Source organism: Ciconia boyciana, chromosome 3, assembly GCF_034638445.1.
Source record: "Ciconia boyciana chromosome 3, ASM3463844v1, whole genome shotgun sequence".
NCBI classification, from domain to species: domain Eukaryota; kingdom Metazoa; phylum Chordata; class Aves; order Ciconiiformes; family Ciconiidae; genus Ciconia; species Ciconia boyciana.
The window spans coordinates 68,113,791-68,130,778 of NC_132936.1; the positions used below are offsets into that span (position 1 = coordinate 68,113,791).

A 16,988-nucleotide genomic window follows, 5' to 3' on the forward strand; every position below is an offset into this window, starting at 1 on the left:
ACATCAGCAAATTTTCATGGGCAATCACAGGCATCTCAATTATCCGAATACTGTCTCAGTTATCAAAAGGGCAGCCTGACCTACTGTATGGTCAATGTCTTTCTATGCACTAGTGATTTTAGAAAACCTACACGGAAAAAAGAAAGTCCTTGGGTGCTCCTTCATAGAAAATGTCTCCTTTCATTTTTGTGTTCAAAACGAAAGATGTGAAGCGATGGCCCCTGTGCAGAAGAGCTCAGATGGTTTGGGCTTCCAGGCTCACCACCGCCTGCCCCATGCCCCAGAGCCGAAAGGTGAGCTCCCAGTCTCCCCGCCAGATCAGGTTTCAGTCGCTATTCCCCAGTCTTCCAAAAATGTGTTTTTTCTTGCAAAGTTTGGCAATCAGCGTGTAACACTTCTGATGTAAAAACACGCCGACATTTCAAGAAAAAGCCAACCACCTTGATGGGGCTGCCCCACTGAGGAAATAATGACGGAAACACATTATTCTCTGCATACAATTTACCCTAAGGCACATAACCTCCCCAGTGCTACCAGTATTTCACAGCTCTCAAAACTCTGCTCGACCATCTACCACTTTTTGGCCAACTGGCTGACCCAGAAAAGCAGAAGAGAAACAATGGCCGCTGCAGGGAGGAAGCGGTGAGCACAGCTTACGAACCGGCACGCCTCCGCACGCGAAGAAGTCGCTCGCTGGGCACAAAGAGCCTCGGCTACGGCTTGCCCTGGAATGAGCAATGCGATGGGGGTCGGACCACGGAGGTCACGAGAAGAAAGGAGAGGGAAGAAAGAGCACACCAAGGGAAAGAGCTTTCTACTTCTACTGCAGTTAACTCCCCTAAATTTCATCCCTCCTCCTGGTTCCCCAGTTTCCAAAAATAACCTATACAAAGGCAAGAACTGCAGAGGCAGGGAGCCTTAAAAGAGCTGCAGTTGGAAAATACAAAAAGGTGGCAAGGGAATTGAAAAAAAAAAAGACACTTTCTTTTTGGAAAAGAACCGTGACATCTTTTAGCATGGAGGCATATCGGCAGGGATGTAGGTCGGCAGCTGGAACCAGCACGCGTGGGGTCTCGGGTCCTGGGGGCTGGTGCAGGCGGCTGCAGCAGCAGAGCAGCCAGAGGGGCCGGGGGCTGTTCGGCCTCTCCCCGGGCGGCTGGCGAAGGCTTGGGCTGGTCTTGGCCGTGCCTGCCCTCACGTGCTGCAGCTCAGCAAATGGTTTCTGTTTAGGCAACCACACATTTCGTATGTCTGGTATCAGAAGATGCTTGACATTTTCCCTTAAAAGTAAAGGCGCCTTAATGTGAAAAACATCTCTTAATGACTAAGAAGAGAGTCAGCAGCGAGCATTTGCACCCAAAGAATTCAGTTCCTCCCACATCAAAGCAACCCCTTGGAAAACTGATTATAAACAAATTAACAAACAACTAGTGTCTATCAAAAATAATTGTTTTGCTGCTGCAAAAGAATTAGACTCACAGGGCCTGAAACAAACACTGAGGGTTAAATCTGATTCCTAGTTGCTGGACTGCACACCAAGGTGAGGGAAGGGAAAAAACCTCCTCCTGTCGTGCAGAAATGGCTGCCTTGCTCGCACAGCATCTGTGGGAAGGGTGATTTCTCTCTAACATCTGAGAAGTAAATTCAGGTACAGGTTGAGAGATCTGGGGTTACACAAACATCAGCCATCATATTTCCACCTCAAACTGGCTTTGATTTCAGGTGATTCAGCCTCGTATTACAGCACCCCAAAGCCACATTCAATTTTTTGGGTTCTGTTTTTCAGCACTGATCAAAATAAGCAAGTATCAGCACATCTCTGCACAACTACAGTGTGATACAGGAACACCCCTGCTCACTTCACCAAAGGCGGTGAGACTGTGCTCACGGTCAAAAGGTCTGTTTTCACCAACACTTCCTTCTTGTGCCTCTTTACCACTTGCTTTCTCTATAGTAGGAAAAATTATTAAGGTGTCCAGGTAAGCTCAGGTCCCCATGCTTTTACCATAAAAGCATTCATCTTTATCATAAATACTACCACATACTTCAGAGTATTTCAGACATGACTTCCCAGTAAGAACCATTCCCCTTCTCGTACAACAAACCCACTATCTGAATGCACCTTTCTCCACCTCTGCAGACATTCGCATCTTCTCTCCTAGACAACAAATTTCACTAGATTTCCGTAATTACACTCTCACAAGTCTCAAGAAAACTGGTAGCTGGCTCTGAGGAGGAAAGCCAGACCCGTGCCCCAGGCTCAGCCCTCGGGTGTTGCATGGCCACCCTGGCAGCGAGCAGGGGTGCGCAGCCTCAGCCCGGCCAGGCAGCCTGCAGCTCCCGCCTGCTGGCAGCGGCATAAAGGAGGTGGGCGAGAAGTCCTGGGGGGAAAGGGACACGGGAGAACACGTACTGGTACCACTGCCCACAAAACAACCTATTCAGAGAAAGGGTATTTCTCACCTTTGCGGTTCTGGAGGAAAGTCTAAAAATATAACGCAAGTACAGCCCGAGTGTTTAGAAAACAGGAAGCAGAAATGGCAGAAATTATTTGGAGGTTTGGGGCTTCGGGCAGGGTTTAAATCTCATAATTCCTGATCCTCTTCTTCTCTTTCATGCTTAAGTAACAATTTTCAAATGGCTCAGCTAGCGGTGCCCATGACTTATTCCACAGCAATCTTCTTCAGCCTCCTATCGCGATGAAAGTCACCGCAATCTGAGAAAACATCCCCTGGCAAACGATGTGACTAAGTGGGCCAAGCCATGCCTCCTTCAGAAAAGCAGCAAAGCCGTTGAGGGAGAAGCATTTTTAGGAGCGAAGTTTAGGAGAGTGGGAAGGAGACAGCTTCACACAGCCTTAGCTGCTTCTCCCAGCGGAGCAGAGATTGAGAAGGAAAAACACCACAAGCCTCTCATCTTCTCCAGCTTGCCACAAAAGAGGGGTGTATTTTTCAGCAGAATCTGGTGAGTCTGACACTGAACTTAGCTCAAGTGACATGAAATGTTAATGTTTAGGAACAAGGTAGGTGGAGAGGAGGAGGAAAGAAGACATTCATTATTTGATGTGGAATTCATTCAAAAGCTTCTTTTCACAGCCAGAACTAAAATTTCCATTCAGCTGTTTATTTCTGGTAGCCTCGATAACTTGAACAAGTGGAGGAAGAGGGATCTAGAGGGAGCCTGCCTGCATGGCAACAGCCCTTCCTCAGATACCTTCAGAGAGAACTGGACACGTTTTTCTGACTGCCAGTCTTCAAATGCAGGATGGGCAATTTTCCTCAGGGATATTCATACTGGCTTTAGGCTTCCAGCCAAGATGTACAGAAGAGATCTGCCTCCAGCCACCCGCTCTGGTGCCTGCAGCAGCCTCCCGATGTGGCCCCGCTGCTCCCCATCAGCCCCCAAAACATCCACATGGAGAATGTCACAAGCTCTTGATGCTTAGTGACATTCTTAGTAACTTCATAGCTACTATTTAGAATTGGCTGGACCAGTGTATGAAATTAATCCGCGTGTTTTCTGTATTTTTTCTGTTCATGTCAATCTGAATTCTCTTCCCTCATCACTCTGATATCCTCTCCCACTTCATGTATTTTCATTTTCTTGCTCTTTTTTTTTTTTTTGGTCTACATTACATTTGAAAAACAACTTTTTTCTCATAGGCAGCAGAGCATCATCTCTTTCCTGTGTTGTGGTCTTCCCAGCCCCCTGTTGTTTCTCTGCTCGCCCTCCTGCCTTTGCTCTGTTTCCTCACTCTCCCTGGTCCTTGATTTCTCTCCTCCCTTTCTTCTTTCTTTGGTGTTCCTCTTGGTGCTTTCTCTTCATCCTTCCTGCCAAGCTGAATGAGGTGCTCCACTGGGAAGGTGCTCGCAAACAGCAGCTAGCCTGTTTGGAGGGTTATGCCAGGTCAGGACACCTACACAGGAATCCTTCACCTCCCTTACTACGGTATTGGCTGGAGTGATTCCTCCTCTTCATTCACGGGTGTACGCACAGTCCCTTTGCCAAAAGTCAAGAAAATGAAGGTACCACATAATTCGGGAAGCATATGCTAGTATTTAATGAGCTACGTCTGTTTTTTTGTTTTGGGGGGCTGTGCAGAAACTAGAAGCCACAACAACAACAAATGTGGGAAAGTGTCAAATGCAGCATTAGCAAGTGGTTCAGGCTTACCAGTGCTGCTCTCCCTCAGAAAGTGGCTGTTTGAAAATGACACCTTCTTACTTTGCAGTTCTACTGCCTCCAGGGTGAAATCCACCCCTTTGTAGAATGCCAAGACAGGGTCATTTAATCATTTCAATTCTGTTTATTCCCTTAGAAAAGATTTACCCATGTTGCACTAGTCTCCTGAACAGGGACAAATTTCCCCCAAGTAGAATCTCAAAGACAGGGTTCCCACTTCAATGAAAGCAAGCCTTGTTTTTAAGAAAAAAAAATATTCCTGTTGCGAGTCAGGGAGAAAAAAAAAAGAAAAGGATACAGATAAGAGAGAGACGAATTTTATTCCTTCTGGCACAGCAAGAGGAGAGCAGTTGACCAACTTCCAACTGCAGAGCTATATTCTCTTCCCAGTTAAACAGAGAAACCTCACTGAAATCTATAGGCCAGATCCACTGATATGTTCTGGCTGCTTTGACTGTTTTAGCAATGCAAAGCAGCTGTAAATCCAGTTTAACTTGCCAGTCTCCGTCAGTTTTACCATGCCAGATTAGCATTGCTGTTAGCCTCAGAAATACCAACATCTGGAGGTTCCCCCGCCGCCAAGTCTGACTTTAAACCTTGGAAATCTGCAATTCATCCACCCATCAGCACAGCTGGCAGGACCAGCCTTAGGTAGTTCTTCACCCTGAGCAAAATATATTTGTCACAATCCCCCATCCTACATTCACGCAGCCAACCGAGCAGGTCAAACAAAATTCACGTAATGATCAGCTCTCTCTCGGTCATTCCCTGGCCGATTGCCCAGTTGCTCCAGAGGGTGACTCCTGACCCTGTCTGGGAGCAGGTGCCTTCCTAGTGCGGGTCTGCGAATCCAAGTCGGCTGGCAAAACAAAATACGCCGTTTCCTCATACTTTTATATTTCTTTGGATGTCAGGAAACAGACCTCAGTCTTGTTTCCTGCTCCTCAGCCAGGGGAGGTGGGGGAAACTGGAGGTGGATATAGAGAAAGGCAGAAAGAGGGCAGATCAAAAAGATCAAGGAAAATAATAATGATAAAAAAACCCAAACACTGCTTCACTCTGCTCTGTAAAGCAGTACATCTTGGAAAAAATACACACCCCCCAAGTCTTTCTCTCCAGGGATATACAACAGTCTCAGGAATTAATAGCATTTTCTTGCAACATTCAAGTGCTGCTGCACTTACAGTCTTATAAAAAACCCCCAACAAAACAGCCTCTTCATTCGCTTTTTGCCTGAGAAAAACACATGTAAAAAAGAATTGGAGAGAACTGGGGGGAGGGGGGGGTGTATTCATGTCAGTTCTGATTTTCTAAGAACAAAGGCTTTACTTTATATATAAAATAAACAGGAAACATTCGGCATGTTTTATTTTTCCCCAGCTCACTCCCAGCCCCTCACTCTGAATGCATTAATCCATACACCTTCAGCACAATCGGGCTCTTCGTGTTGCCATGGAACTGAAACCTTTGCAGTTTAGATGGTGATGTACGCCAGGAAGCATACTGTTCTTACACTTCCTATAACAGAAGCAAAATCACTGCATAGCATTAACTCCCTTAGTATTTAAGGCATTCGGTGTCTTTCTTGTCTGCTCATCTTCACACAGAGTTTGCTTTTTCTATCTTGCCACATGCAAATGAAACACATTTGACATAGCTATTCTCGTCTTCATGAAGTCAATAGCTCACACGCTGAGCACATTATAGAAGGTCCACAAGACTACGGACTTTCCCTTTTTAATAAGAGGCTGTTTGCAGGCATGCAGCAGCTGAGACGAGGGCTGGAGAAAGCATATGTATATGAAATATATGTGGACACAGCAAAGTATTATATATCAAGGTGGGATTTAAGCAGATTTTTGAAACCTAGTTAACATATTTATTGCTAACCCTCTTAACACTCCTTGTGAATATTCTTTTGTACCCATTTGTCCAGACAACCAAATTACAGTATAAAGCTCCTGCAGCAGGCACCAGATCTTTCCACACTTTTTTTTCATAACCTAGGCTGGTGGGCTTTCAATGGTGGGCACAGCTTTGGGCACTTCAGTCAGAGACAAAATTAGTCAGTACAACTCTGTGTCATCTAAAGATTCAGCCTACAGTGATTATCTTCAGCAGATCTGAGCTTTTTGCCAAAACTTTTGAAAATTACTGTACACACATTGCAAATACATAGATTTTTATGTTCAAAGCAAAAACAGGGTACACAAATATCCAAGTTCATTATAAAAAGATTACCATAATAAATAAATAAATAAACAAACAAATAACCATTCGTGTACGTAAACACTGGATCTGTACCTGCAGAGACAGCTGGAAGCCAGTCCATGGTCTGAAGCCAGCTTGAGGCTTTTTTGTCCAAAGTTAAATATTTGCATAGTATTAAGCTTAAAATTAAAGCATTTGCTGAAGAAACTTGCTGACTTGTGTATACGGAAGAACAAGAGGGAATTTAGCTTCCTTGCACACGGGGGCAGATTCTTGGGATGCCTTCTCCATCCCATGAATTCCTGGACAGCAGAGAGACAGACAGACTACCGACCAGGGAATTCCCCTCTCGCTTTCCGGAGGATTTTGTGAGCGGGCTGGACAGAAAGGCAATAACCCAGGTAGTTATTTTATGAAGAAGGCGTTTGTTGCTTAGGTGCCTGCCCCTCAACCACCTGGGAACACTCCTTCCTTTTAGCGTTGTCCCTGGCACAGAAAAGATCCATTCACCCAGCACCTCCGTCCGAGCAGGTTTGCCCGGTCCCTGTGCCGCAAGCAACCTCCTCCTGGCCCGCAGCTCCCGGCGGCTGGGTCAGCCTGCCAGCTGCTAGCGAGCTCCGGCAGCTCTCTGCTCTGGGGACATGGGCTGGGGACTGCTCATAGAGGGGCTTTCTGAGGCAGGGTTCGGCCCCCGGCATCCCCCACTCGCCAGCAGAAGACACAAAAGCACCGCTGTCTCTCTGTCTGTCTGTCTGGACCAGAGCGAAGCGGCTGGTCCCCCATTCCTGGGTGCTGGCGGGTGCACGCCAGCCCCTGCAAGCGCCTGAGCCTTCAGGTCCCCTCTCCTTCCCTCTGCCAAGGAAAGAGCCATGCTGGCAGAATAAGCTCCCTCTCCTTTCACTGGCAGCAAGCGTCTGACAGTCGCACATCCCCATTGCTGTGTCCATTACCTCGGGTTTACGTAAGGCTCTCACCATCAGTTTTCTAGTTACAGGAAAATGTACATTGTGCTGTGATGAAAGGCCAGTGCAATGTCAAGAGCATTAAAAGGACTCCAGGGACTGATTAGAGTCAAAAGGGAAAGGATTTATGATGGTTAATAAAGTTAAATCTGCCAGAGTCCTGCTTATTCTTCCCAATTGCAGGTAACCAGATCTTATAGGAAAAATTATTAAAATGTTGCAAGTTATTACTGTCCCCTTTGAAAGAAAACCTGCATTTTGCCTTGAAGCACCTGGCCAGGAGAGAGCCCGGCTCACCACAGCATCTACACTGACACTGAGGAGGAGAGAAAGAGGGGACAGACAGGTCACCTGCCCGTGCCTTGGGCGAGCAGCAAGGACCTCAGTACCAACAGACCTCTTCAGTACGTGCGTAACCTGAATGGTCCCCAGCGGGTCTGCAGCCTGACCGCACCTGCAATGCCAGCCTCCTGTCAGCGGCTGGGACGGGGCTGGGACTTCCACCCACCGTCGAGCACCACACCGCGCCTCGGCGAGGGGCACAGGCAGATGGGGAAGGAAAGCTTCCCCCTCTGTCAGCACTGCACGTCCACATGGGAGAAGGACAAAGCAAATAAGGAAGCTCTTGCCTCTCATTCCCAGTCTGGTGTCACGTATGCACCTTCTGCTGAAGAATGCAACCTAACTGGACTCCATAGGACTGCTCTGAAACTTGTTTTAAATGCTTTATAATCTAACATGCCCAAAAGTTGACAAAATTTTACAAGATGTTAATGATTTTCCACATTGAGATAACAATGCCGAGAGAGGGCAAAGGAAAGTGGAGGGGCAAATCTTTAGAAAACTATTGGGAATTTTGTATACATATCTAAATTACATGCACTTTATTGGATCTCAAGTTTCCATTTTTCTACCACTTAATAATCACAAATACGTTACATATGCCCTTTCCATTTTGTCATTCTTTCACTATATTACATCAAATTTAATTTCCTGTGGAAGGGTGTAATCTTTTCAGCTGTGACTGTCTCAGAAGCTTTTCTGTAATAAGCAAAGCCTCATCCTCCGGCAGGCCAATCTTTTATGAGCTGTGCTCCTGCAGATTAGTTTCCTGAAATGTTTGCAATGCCATATGAGAACTGGCAAAAGAGGAAAACCAAAATAACACCCAAAAGGAAAAACAAACCCAAAAACCTTCACTTCCTTCTGACTCCTGCATTCACCAGTCAAAGGAAATTTCATTTTGATTTGGGTAGATGGCAAATCCGTGAAGGTTATTACGGCGTATCAGAAGAAGCCACACAAGGTGCGAGACACAGCATCCCTTGCTCTACAGCTCATTAAAAGCACGGCAGCGAGACGGCTGCTTGCTCTTTGTGCCCAGGGAACATGGAGATCTTTAAGTGGACACCACTCTGACAACCGCCTCTCCCCGCCACCTGCCCTCAGCTCTCTGAGAGGTCCCCTCCACCAGCGAAAAGCCGCATTCCACCAAAAAAGTGAAAATGTCAACCAAGAAGCATTCATGCTTTTCATGACGAGAAACCTGTGACAGCAGGAAAGCAGACCAGCTGCCCTGCTGGGTCCTTTCCAGACCTCTGCCCCTGCAGAATGTAAAACTCATCTTCTTCAAACCGGCTTTCCATTACTGATGCTCCCACGTACACGAAAACAACTTCTTTACAAAAACATATCTCAACAAACAATTCTGAACGTTTAAAAATTAATCAACTTAGAAGAAACAACAGCAAAAGAGATTATTATTCCTGTATCCCTCCTGAAAAGGTCTTAGATATGGATGATAGAGGAGACATCTGAACAAATGCATAGAAAAAGTCTGCAAAGGGTCATGCTAATGGTATTTGGCCAGCAGGGATTACTGAGGGTGGCTACACAAGCATGCTAGAAGCCCTGCCAGCACAAGCAGGATCAGCACCCTCTCACTTCAGTGGGAGATGTCGCCTCTGGGAGCTTCTCTTCGAACTGACCCAGAGTCCAGCCAGATCCGGAAACCTCTTCGCTATTCAGCACACAAGTTACCCAAGTTGTGAACTGATCTCCCAAAACACACTAAATTGATGGATGAAGCATGACCTTTCTCTCCCCACTCCCTGTAAGACTTTTATCTTGCTTTCCCTCTCTCACATCACTGATGTAGCAGCAAATCATTCACATTTCTGACATTGTCTTCAAAGTTCTATATAAAAATACAGCGCATTAAACCCAGATACATACTTTTGGAGCAAACAGTCATCCCTGTTCATCACTTTATAACTTTTTAAGCTAGACAAGCATTTTCAATAATTGAGTCCTCTTTTAGGTTATTTTGGCAATCCATTTCCTTGTAATTCTGTTTTATGCTTATATCTTTAATACTTAATCTCTAAAAAGTGGCTAATCAGTCAAAGAAATTCCATGCAGGGAGCATTACTTAAACAAAAGTCTCAGGTGTTATGTGCAATGCAATCCAACTCCCATCAGCATGAAGAAATGTTTTTCCACCAGCTTCAGCGGGAGTTGCATCGGGGCCATAAATCAGATGAAGATGCTCCATGCTAATGGTTATGTGGTGTGCTACGAACTGCTTCAGAACATAAAACAATGATGTAACCACTCTCATAAAACCAGTTTGCTCATGGTTTTACAGGACCTGAGTGTGTGTTAACAATTCCAAGCTAGAACAGTAGAAAAGAAAAACATGCCAGCTATCAGTGACCTGACATTTTTGGCCTCATAGGCCGTAAATTAAATAGCCTCCCTTCACTAGATGTGGGTCTCAGTCTCCAATTCCTTATACAGGGTGAGGAAAAAAGGTTCAATATATGGATTTAATTCCTATTGAAATCTTGGTCAAAGATGGTGGGTGATGTAAAGCTAAACATCAAGGGAATAACTGCCATCATCTGGCTGAGTTTGGTAAAATGGAGTTAATTTACACTTCTTTAGGGATTCACTGGTGTGTGAAATTAATCTAATTTAGATTGACCAGAAGTTGAAAATGGAATGAAGGAGAAAAGCAATTAAAGACCTTTCCTAAATGCAAAAATAGTACTGCTTTAAGTGCAGCTATACAGTTAAAGTACAGAACCCTTCATGCTACTGCTACCACCCCCTCCTGCTTGTGGAAGAGAATAATAGTCTGTATATCTACATATCATCACTCTACCAGTATAACTTCATCCAAAGGAAACATTGGTAGAATTTTTCTACCAATACCTGTAAATAAATACATTTTCAAGTTAAAACAGTTCACTATTCTGCATACAGACCAGGCCTAGCAGACAAACATCTGCTGGAACTGCTCAGTGTAATTGATTGTACATGTGGCTTAACATTTACTTCAATGACTTTTAGCACCTTCGTGTTATTGTTACCGCGTTGTTCCAACAAGCAATGGTTAATGTAAGATGCAGACGTTCACATACCGTATACTTATGAATAACTGGTTCCCAGAGATGTGGCAGTGATAACATTGTCATCGTACGATTCAAAGTAGCTCTCTGTAGATCACATATCAGAAGAGGGTCCCACCTGAAAACATAACAAATCCAGACAGTAAGTTCATCATATTCAGAGGTTTACACCCAGCTCTGCTAATAGATTTTTATGTTTTCACATATTCTTCCTCTGCAGTAACAGGGTCTGTGCTCTTCCCAGGCTTACAGAAAACATTTTGCTGTTCACAATGGCAAGTAAAAGTTTCCTGCTGTAGCCAAACTGTTTTGGCCCACTGCTCCAGACCAGATTTCAGGCATGCTATCAAAGCAATGAAAACTAGTTTTCAACGTTAATGCAGAAGCTGTAACCATCTGGAGGACAGATACAGAATTTCATATTTCCCATTTGTTGCGTCCCTGACAAGCACGTAATTCCTTTTGCCATTGCATTGTCAGTTTGGCTCTACCTTTCTTTTTTTTCCTTTTTTTTAACATTGAAAATCATTGGTTTAGAAGAAGACACAACATTGGAGCTCCCTTGTGAACTATTCTCTTGAGATCAAGAGGTCTTAAGAAAACATTTCTTTCCTATTGATGACTACAATCACCTTATTTATAATCATTTGATAATTTCAAATCACTTGATAGGTGAGTCTGTTTTTAAATATTTTGATATATATTGTAGGTAACCAATGCAGATATGGAAAATGAGCTTGTACTAGCAGCGTTGTCTCCAATGACAAGACACATGGAAGCTAACAAACAAACCTTCCAATTTAAGAGCTGAAAAAGTTTTTTCTTACTAAAACTAATGGTAAAATCACAACTGATTGAAACAAACATAGGTTCAGGCAGCCTAAAAGTCTACAGCATTAAATAAAGAAAACTCTCTTGGACTGTGTATCCCTGTAAGTAAGTGTTTGAAACAAGAAATTCTTGCTTGTTAATTGTATTGACTCATCGTGTGATGCACGAGGATGTGGATAAAGCTATAAAACACAGTTATTGATACAAAAGGCAGATTAATTGGGTTCTCTTTATTTTGAAAATGTGAATAATATGACTTACAGGATACTCAGAAATATAACCAGACACACATGTATAGACACACCCACAGCAATGAGAAGTCACATCAGAGATAAAGCTGAGGTCATATCTGTTTAACTCAAGTCTCCCCAAAGAGAAGCTCATCTACTTCCTGCTCTGCAAGCTGCATCTCATCCTAGGGTAAGAGGTTTTCAGGAGGGAAGTCTGGTAAATAACAAAGCATTTTAAAGAAATGATGTTTTTAGATTTTAGCCACAGTTTACATTTTTTAAATTACTCTAATGCTTTTTTGACTCTTCATACCTCCGAAGTGGCTTGGCTCTTGCCTTTATTACGCTTCATTGGCCAGCCACAACGTCACGCAGTTCACTAGCACCATGTATGTCTTCACTTGCTGCCACCTAAGCAAGTCAGTGTCTCCTATACTCTATATTTGGTCTTCAATAACAAGCATAAAACTTTGTAAAGATTAAGTTAGGAAGAACATACTCCGTGGTCCAAAACAGGAAAAAAAACAGAATCGGCACAGAGTGGAGGACATGTATTTAAGCATAGGCATACTTAAATGCCAGACACTGAGGTGAGTTGCTGAGCCACAGCATGGGATCCAGCAGTAGCGAGCAAGACGGTGGAGCAGTGACTGCTAACAGCGCCCAGAGGCAGCCCCAGCTGGCGAAGGCACGGTGCTCTGCCGTGCCCCATCGCCGGGATTTCAGCAGCGCTCCCCTTCATCGGGGAGAGCCCCGTGCCCCCGGCAGGCAGGCAGCTCCTCTAGCTCCGTGCTGGGGCCAGGGGGTTCCTACACTGCCCAACTGCAATAGCTGGCTGAGGCCGAGGCACCATCTCACTCACTCACCCGCCTTCACTCTGTAACCCCAGCAGGGGCTCCTTCCCTTTCCCTCACAACCATCTCTGACTGCTCAGGCAACAGATGGCTCACCAGGAAACTCATGGAGGTCTGACATACGTGAATCCAGCTTGGGGCTACTGGTAAGTGCGTGCACGCGTTGGCTGACATAGGGAGGACCAAGCAAACGCACGCTGGCAGGGCTGCACTGCTGGCCAGGCTGGGGACCCAGCACGAGCCCAACCAGCTGGCTGCGGGCGCTCATAGTTCGGCTGAAACACTGCAAAACTCACAGCACTTTTGACCTAACAAACAGAGTACGAACATGGGAAAACCATGCACCTGCCTGGGGAGTTCTGCCAGAAAGCACATGCAGAGGGCTCACCAGTCCCTCGTTTTCAGAAATGCCAGAAGATGACCAGGTATCTGCATTCCCGGATACACATAGGTACAGAAGAATAAGAAAGCATTATCTAGATTTGGTGGACAGCTTTAACTTACAAAGTAGACTTAGAATTTTTAAGGAACATACATCCCCAGCTCTTCACAGGCTTGATGTTGTAAAGGAGTTTCCCTAAAACAGACATTTTTCTGTGTGTTAGATAGATCCATTCTATTGAACTGCTTAAATTTTGCTTCCTAATAACTTTTACCTACAAAAGCAATTCTTTCTCAACCCACTGAAGGCTTAAAAAGACTTTTCCCTCCCAGAGAAATCATTTGTAGCATCCTCCCCACAAAAGGATGCTGCTAAACATGGCCAATTGTCTTCAACAGGAAAATACAGTAAGAAATGCAACTCATTCTTCTTCTGCTTGCAGATTTATTTGGAGCCATTTAATCAATCTGTCCCTAATGACTGCACCTAATCATTTACCTTGCATCACTTCATTTCCTTTTAAAAAACTACCAGAACTTTTCAGGTGAATAATTTATTTAAACATTTTTCCTTTCTTTTTTCTTGCTGCCTGTTAATGGTACTCTTGGAAAATGAATACTCTAAAACAGAAGTCCTAAATCACCACATGAATCGAAAAGAATGACCGCAAAGTAGCTGCATTGTGAACAGAAATATATCGCAACACATGGAACCAAGTGAAATGCGGTCTTTCATGTCTAGTGAATCAGTTCAAACCTAATTCATGTTGGTAGCCGTCAACAGCTACCACTGGCTTCCTGCTGTTCAGTGTCCTGTAGGAAATGAGTTTGTAATTCTCCATTTGATTCCCTTTTGCTCAGATTCCTTCACTGAGTCTTCATCTCCTCCTTTGGCCAAGTCAAAGCCGTGGTCCAGATTTTCAAGGCCACAAGTCATGCCCCCTTTTCAGCACTTACTGCCTCCCTGCTCACAGTTGAGATGGAGGGATCTCGGAGACCATGTAGGAGAAAGCCAAAACTGCTCAAAACAAACCACTTCTGGCAGAGCAGGAGGGACTAAGGAGCAGCTGCCAAGAGTCAACCGAACTACTTGCGAATCTGACAGCTTTCAAGATCTTTCACAAAGATCTTTCTGGCAGACACTTCCTAGTGCCTTTCCTTCAGTGACAAAGAAACACCAAAGTCCCCAAAACACACTTAGAAATTGCAAGTCCTAGAAGGGCCTCTTTAAGGCAAAGGCAAAGTCTTTCTAGGTGAAGCAGAAGCATGGAAGCCGTTGTGAAATCTGAAAATGGAAATTATATGGGAGGTATTTAAGTAAGTGGTTCTGGCAATTATGGAAATAGCTAGTGTTGACAGGAATACATGGGGGACCCAGCACTTAAAATCTTGGTGGGAGAAAGACTGGGAACTAAACATACAAATCAATATAGTCTCTATGGAAGGAGAGAATTGTAAGAAAATACACACAGTTCTCGTCCAAACTGTTTATTTCCTATGGCTAGACAGTGGTAATCTCCAGTGCCATCAATTACGACCGTCATTTTCATAAGCAATGTTTTAAGGAAATGCAAACATTAGGCATAGTTAGAAAAATTAATGGAAGCTGAAACGTAATTTTTGCTGCCAACTTACTTGCACATAAGTGTGCCATCACTTCTCAAAACTGAGTCTATCGGTCTTAAAACAATCCTGAAACTGTATTTATACATACTAAACTACAGATAAGTTACTCTCTCACCCCAAAGGACTCCTTTCTTACAATAAAGTACGGCACTGAAGAAGCAAATATGCAATCTTCTGCATTATAAATATTCATATTAATGCGCACCGCATATTCACACCAACAGAGCTGAAGAGGCCTTACAAACACAGGTATTTAGAAAGTGCCTATAAAACCACTGCTGTGCTCTAGGACTGAGCAGGCTTTTGGCAATTCTTTCTCCACCTTCAATAAATACTATTTGCTTATTTGAAAAATGAACAAGGACTTACAAAATGGACAAAGTATCTAAACCAAATGCTTAGAATGATTAGCTACAAGCATTGAGTTGTTTACTAAAATCAGGTCTAAGTAGTAAGCCTAAAAAACTCCCCAGCTATATGTATTTTATTATGAAATTTTAAAAAACTATAGCTTCTAATTTCAAAAAGACATACCTGTGAATAAACTTTCAGAAAAATATATTTTAAAATGAAAGAAAAAATGTAATTACTGATCTGAAAAAACTTTCCTCTCAATAAATTTAAGGAATTAAGAAAAAAATTACAGTCTCAAGTCTTACTTTCCTGGCATCTGTCCTTCTGTTTCAGAACTTCAGCATTATTTCAATAAAGGTTGAGAAAGCTGGTATTTAGCTCGCTCTGACATCAGAAGCTACACTACAGACATGACAGCACTTGTATACTTTACTATGCAACACAAAAAATGGATGGGTGAATGGATCAACTGCCTGTAAAACATGTCAGACTGACATCCATACAGACTGAAGCCGTCTTCTCCATACAGAACAAGCACGGTGCACAATGATGATACAAGCTTCTTCTCAAACCATGTCTCCCCATACACTCCAGCTATACTCTGGGAGGAACAAGAGCAGTAGTTCCTCAGTAACCGGGAATTACGTTGCTGATAACAGCAATTCAGTTCTGCACTTGTAACATCCAAACACAAATAAGACACATCAACAAGTGGGAGGGGAAGCGGGAAGAGAATGAGAGAAAGAAAATGCAGCTGCAAACAGGGGTAAACTGCAGCAGGAGGTTCCACGGTGATGCACACCGATCTGCCATCCCACAGCATCGGGGGATTTAGAAACAGCAGATCAGAGGCACTCCCTAGCACAAAGCTGCACAAAAGGAGTGAGGGACATGCCAGAGCAGTAGAAAAAATAATGCATTAAAATCTTCAGACAAACAGGATCTTTTCTTTGACTTTCTTTGATAACCTGCACAGAGGGCATTTAAAATCAAAAAATACTCATCAGATTGTCTCTGGCATGATACACTCCACCAGCACTACTTAATTAATCAAGTGTATTGTTCTTTTCCACACTATGACTTGCTTTGACCTTTCTCTTTTTTTTGACTAATTTTTTTTTTAATTCTGTCCCTGATTTTCATGAATGTTAGTGATCACAAAATATATTGAGAATGACAGACAGTAAACACTACTGGAGGCTGTTGCACTTGGACTGCGATGTGGATGATCATCCGGAGGCTGGTATACAAGCTCAGAGTTAGAAGGTCACTCAAATACCCATCCCTCCAAAGATCAACACTTTTGAAAAACAACCTCTGAAATCAAAATCTAACACCAAGAGTATTTCACAATAATTTCTATTTCAGCAGCAGTAATGAAACTTTCATTTCCAAGAACAAAAGTCGTTAAACAGAGTATGTTGTCAAATGTGACAGTAGATGCCGGGGCTATGAAAGCATGAGAAAAAACACTGCGTTCCCTAACATCACAAGTACAGGTGAGAGACACGCAGAAAAAGACAGACGGAGAGTCAGTCTAAAAAAGCACAAAGAGATTTGATCACTTATCAGAGACAGAAACTCATCTGAGAGTCACAACTGTCTCTGCAGGCTCTGAAAGACAGAATTAAATTGGCTTAGTACTATATTCAAAAATTAATTTAATTAGCTGACATTAAGCAGGATAAGTTTGCGGTACCATGTTGCTCTGACAAGCTGTCTCCAGAAGGGTAGGTGGAAGGTAAAATCTTATTTTTCAGGATGAGATTACAGCCGGGCACTGAGACAGAAGGTAATGGCGCGTCTGCTGAGGGCAGCTTAAAGTTGGTGCTGGACGTTTCATCTCACACTATAAAAGAATGGTACGTGATAGATGAGCCAGAAGTGCGAGTTTCAGATTCTGCACATTTATGCGTATGGCTGTGCAGCTTCATCTCTTTCTGA

At 43.7% G+C, this 16,988-nt stretch overlaps 1 protein-coding gene across 7 annotated transcripts in view; it reads right to left on the reverse strand.

Moving 5' to 3' along the window:
• Positions 1–16,988, reverse strand: part of HIVEP2 (HIVEP zinc finger 2) — a 144,629-nt gene that overhangs the window by 96,631 nt on the left and 31,010 nt on the right. For all 7 annotated transcript variants that reach the window (XM_072855990.1, XM_072855992.1, XM_072855988.1 and 4 more), the window contains one exon: positions 10,781–10,886. The gene's annotated coding sequence lies outside the window, so the exon portion shown is untranslated. The remainder of the gene's footprint in view (positions 1–10,780; positions 10,887–16,988) is intronic.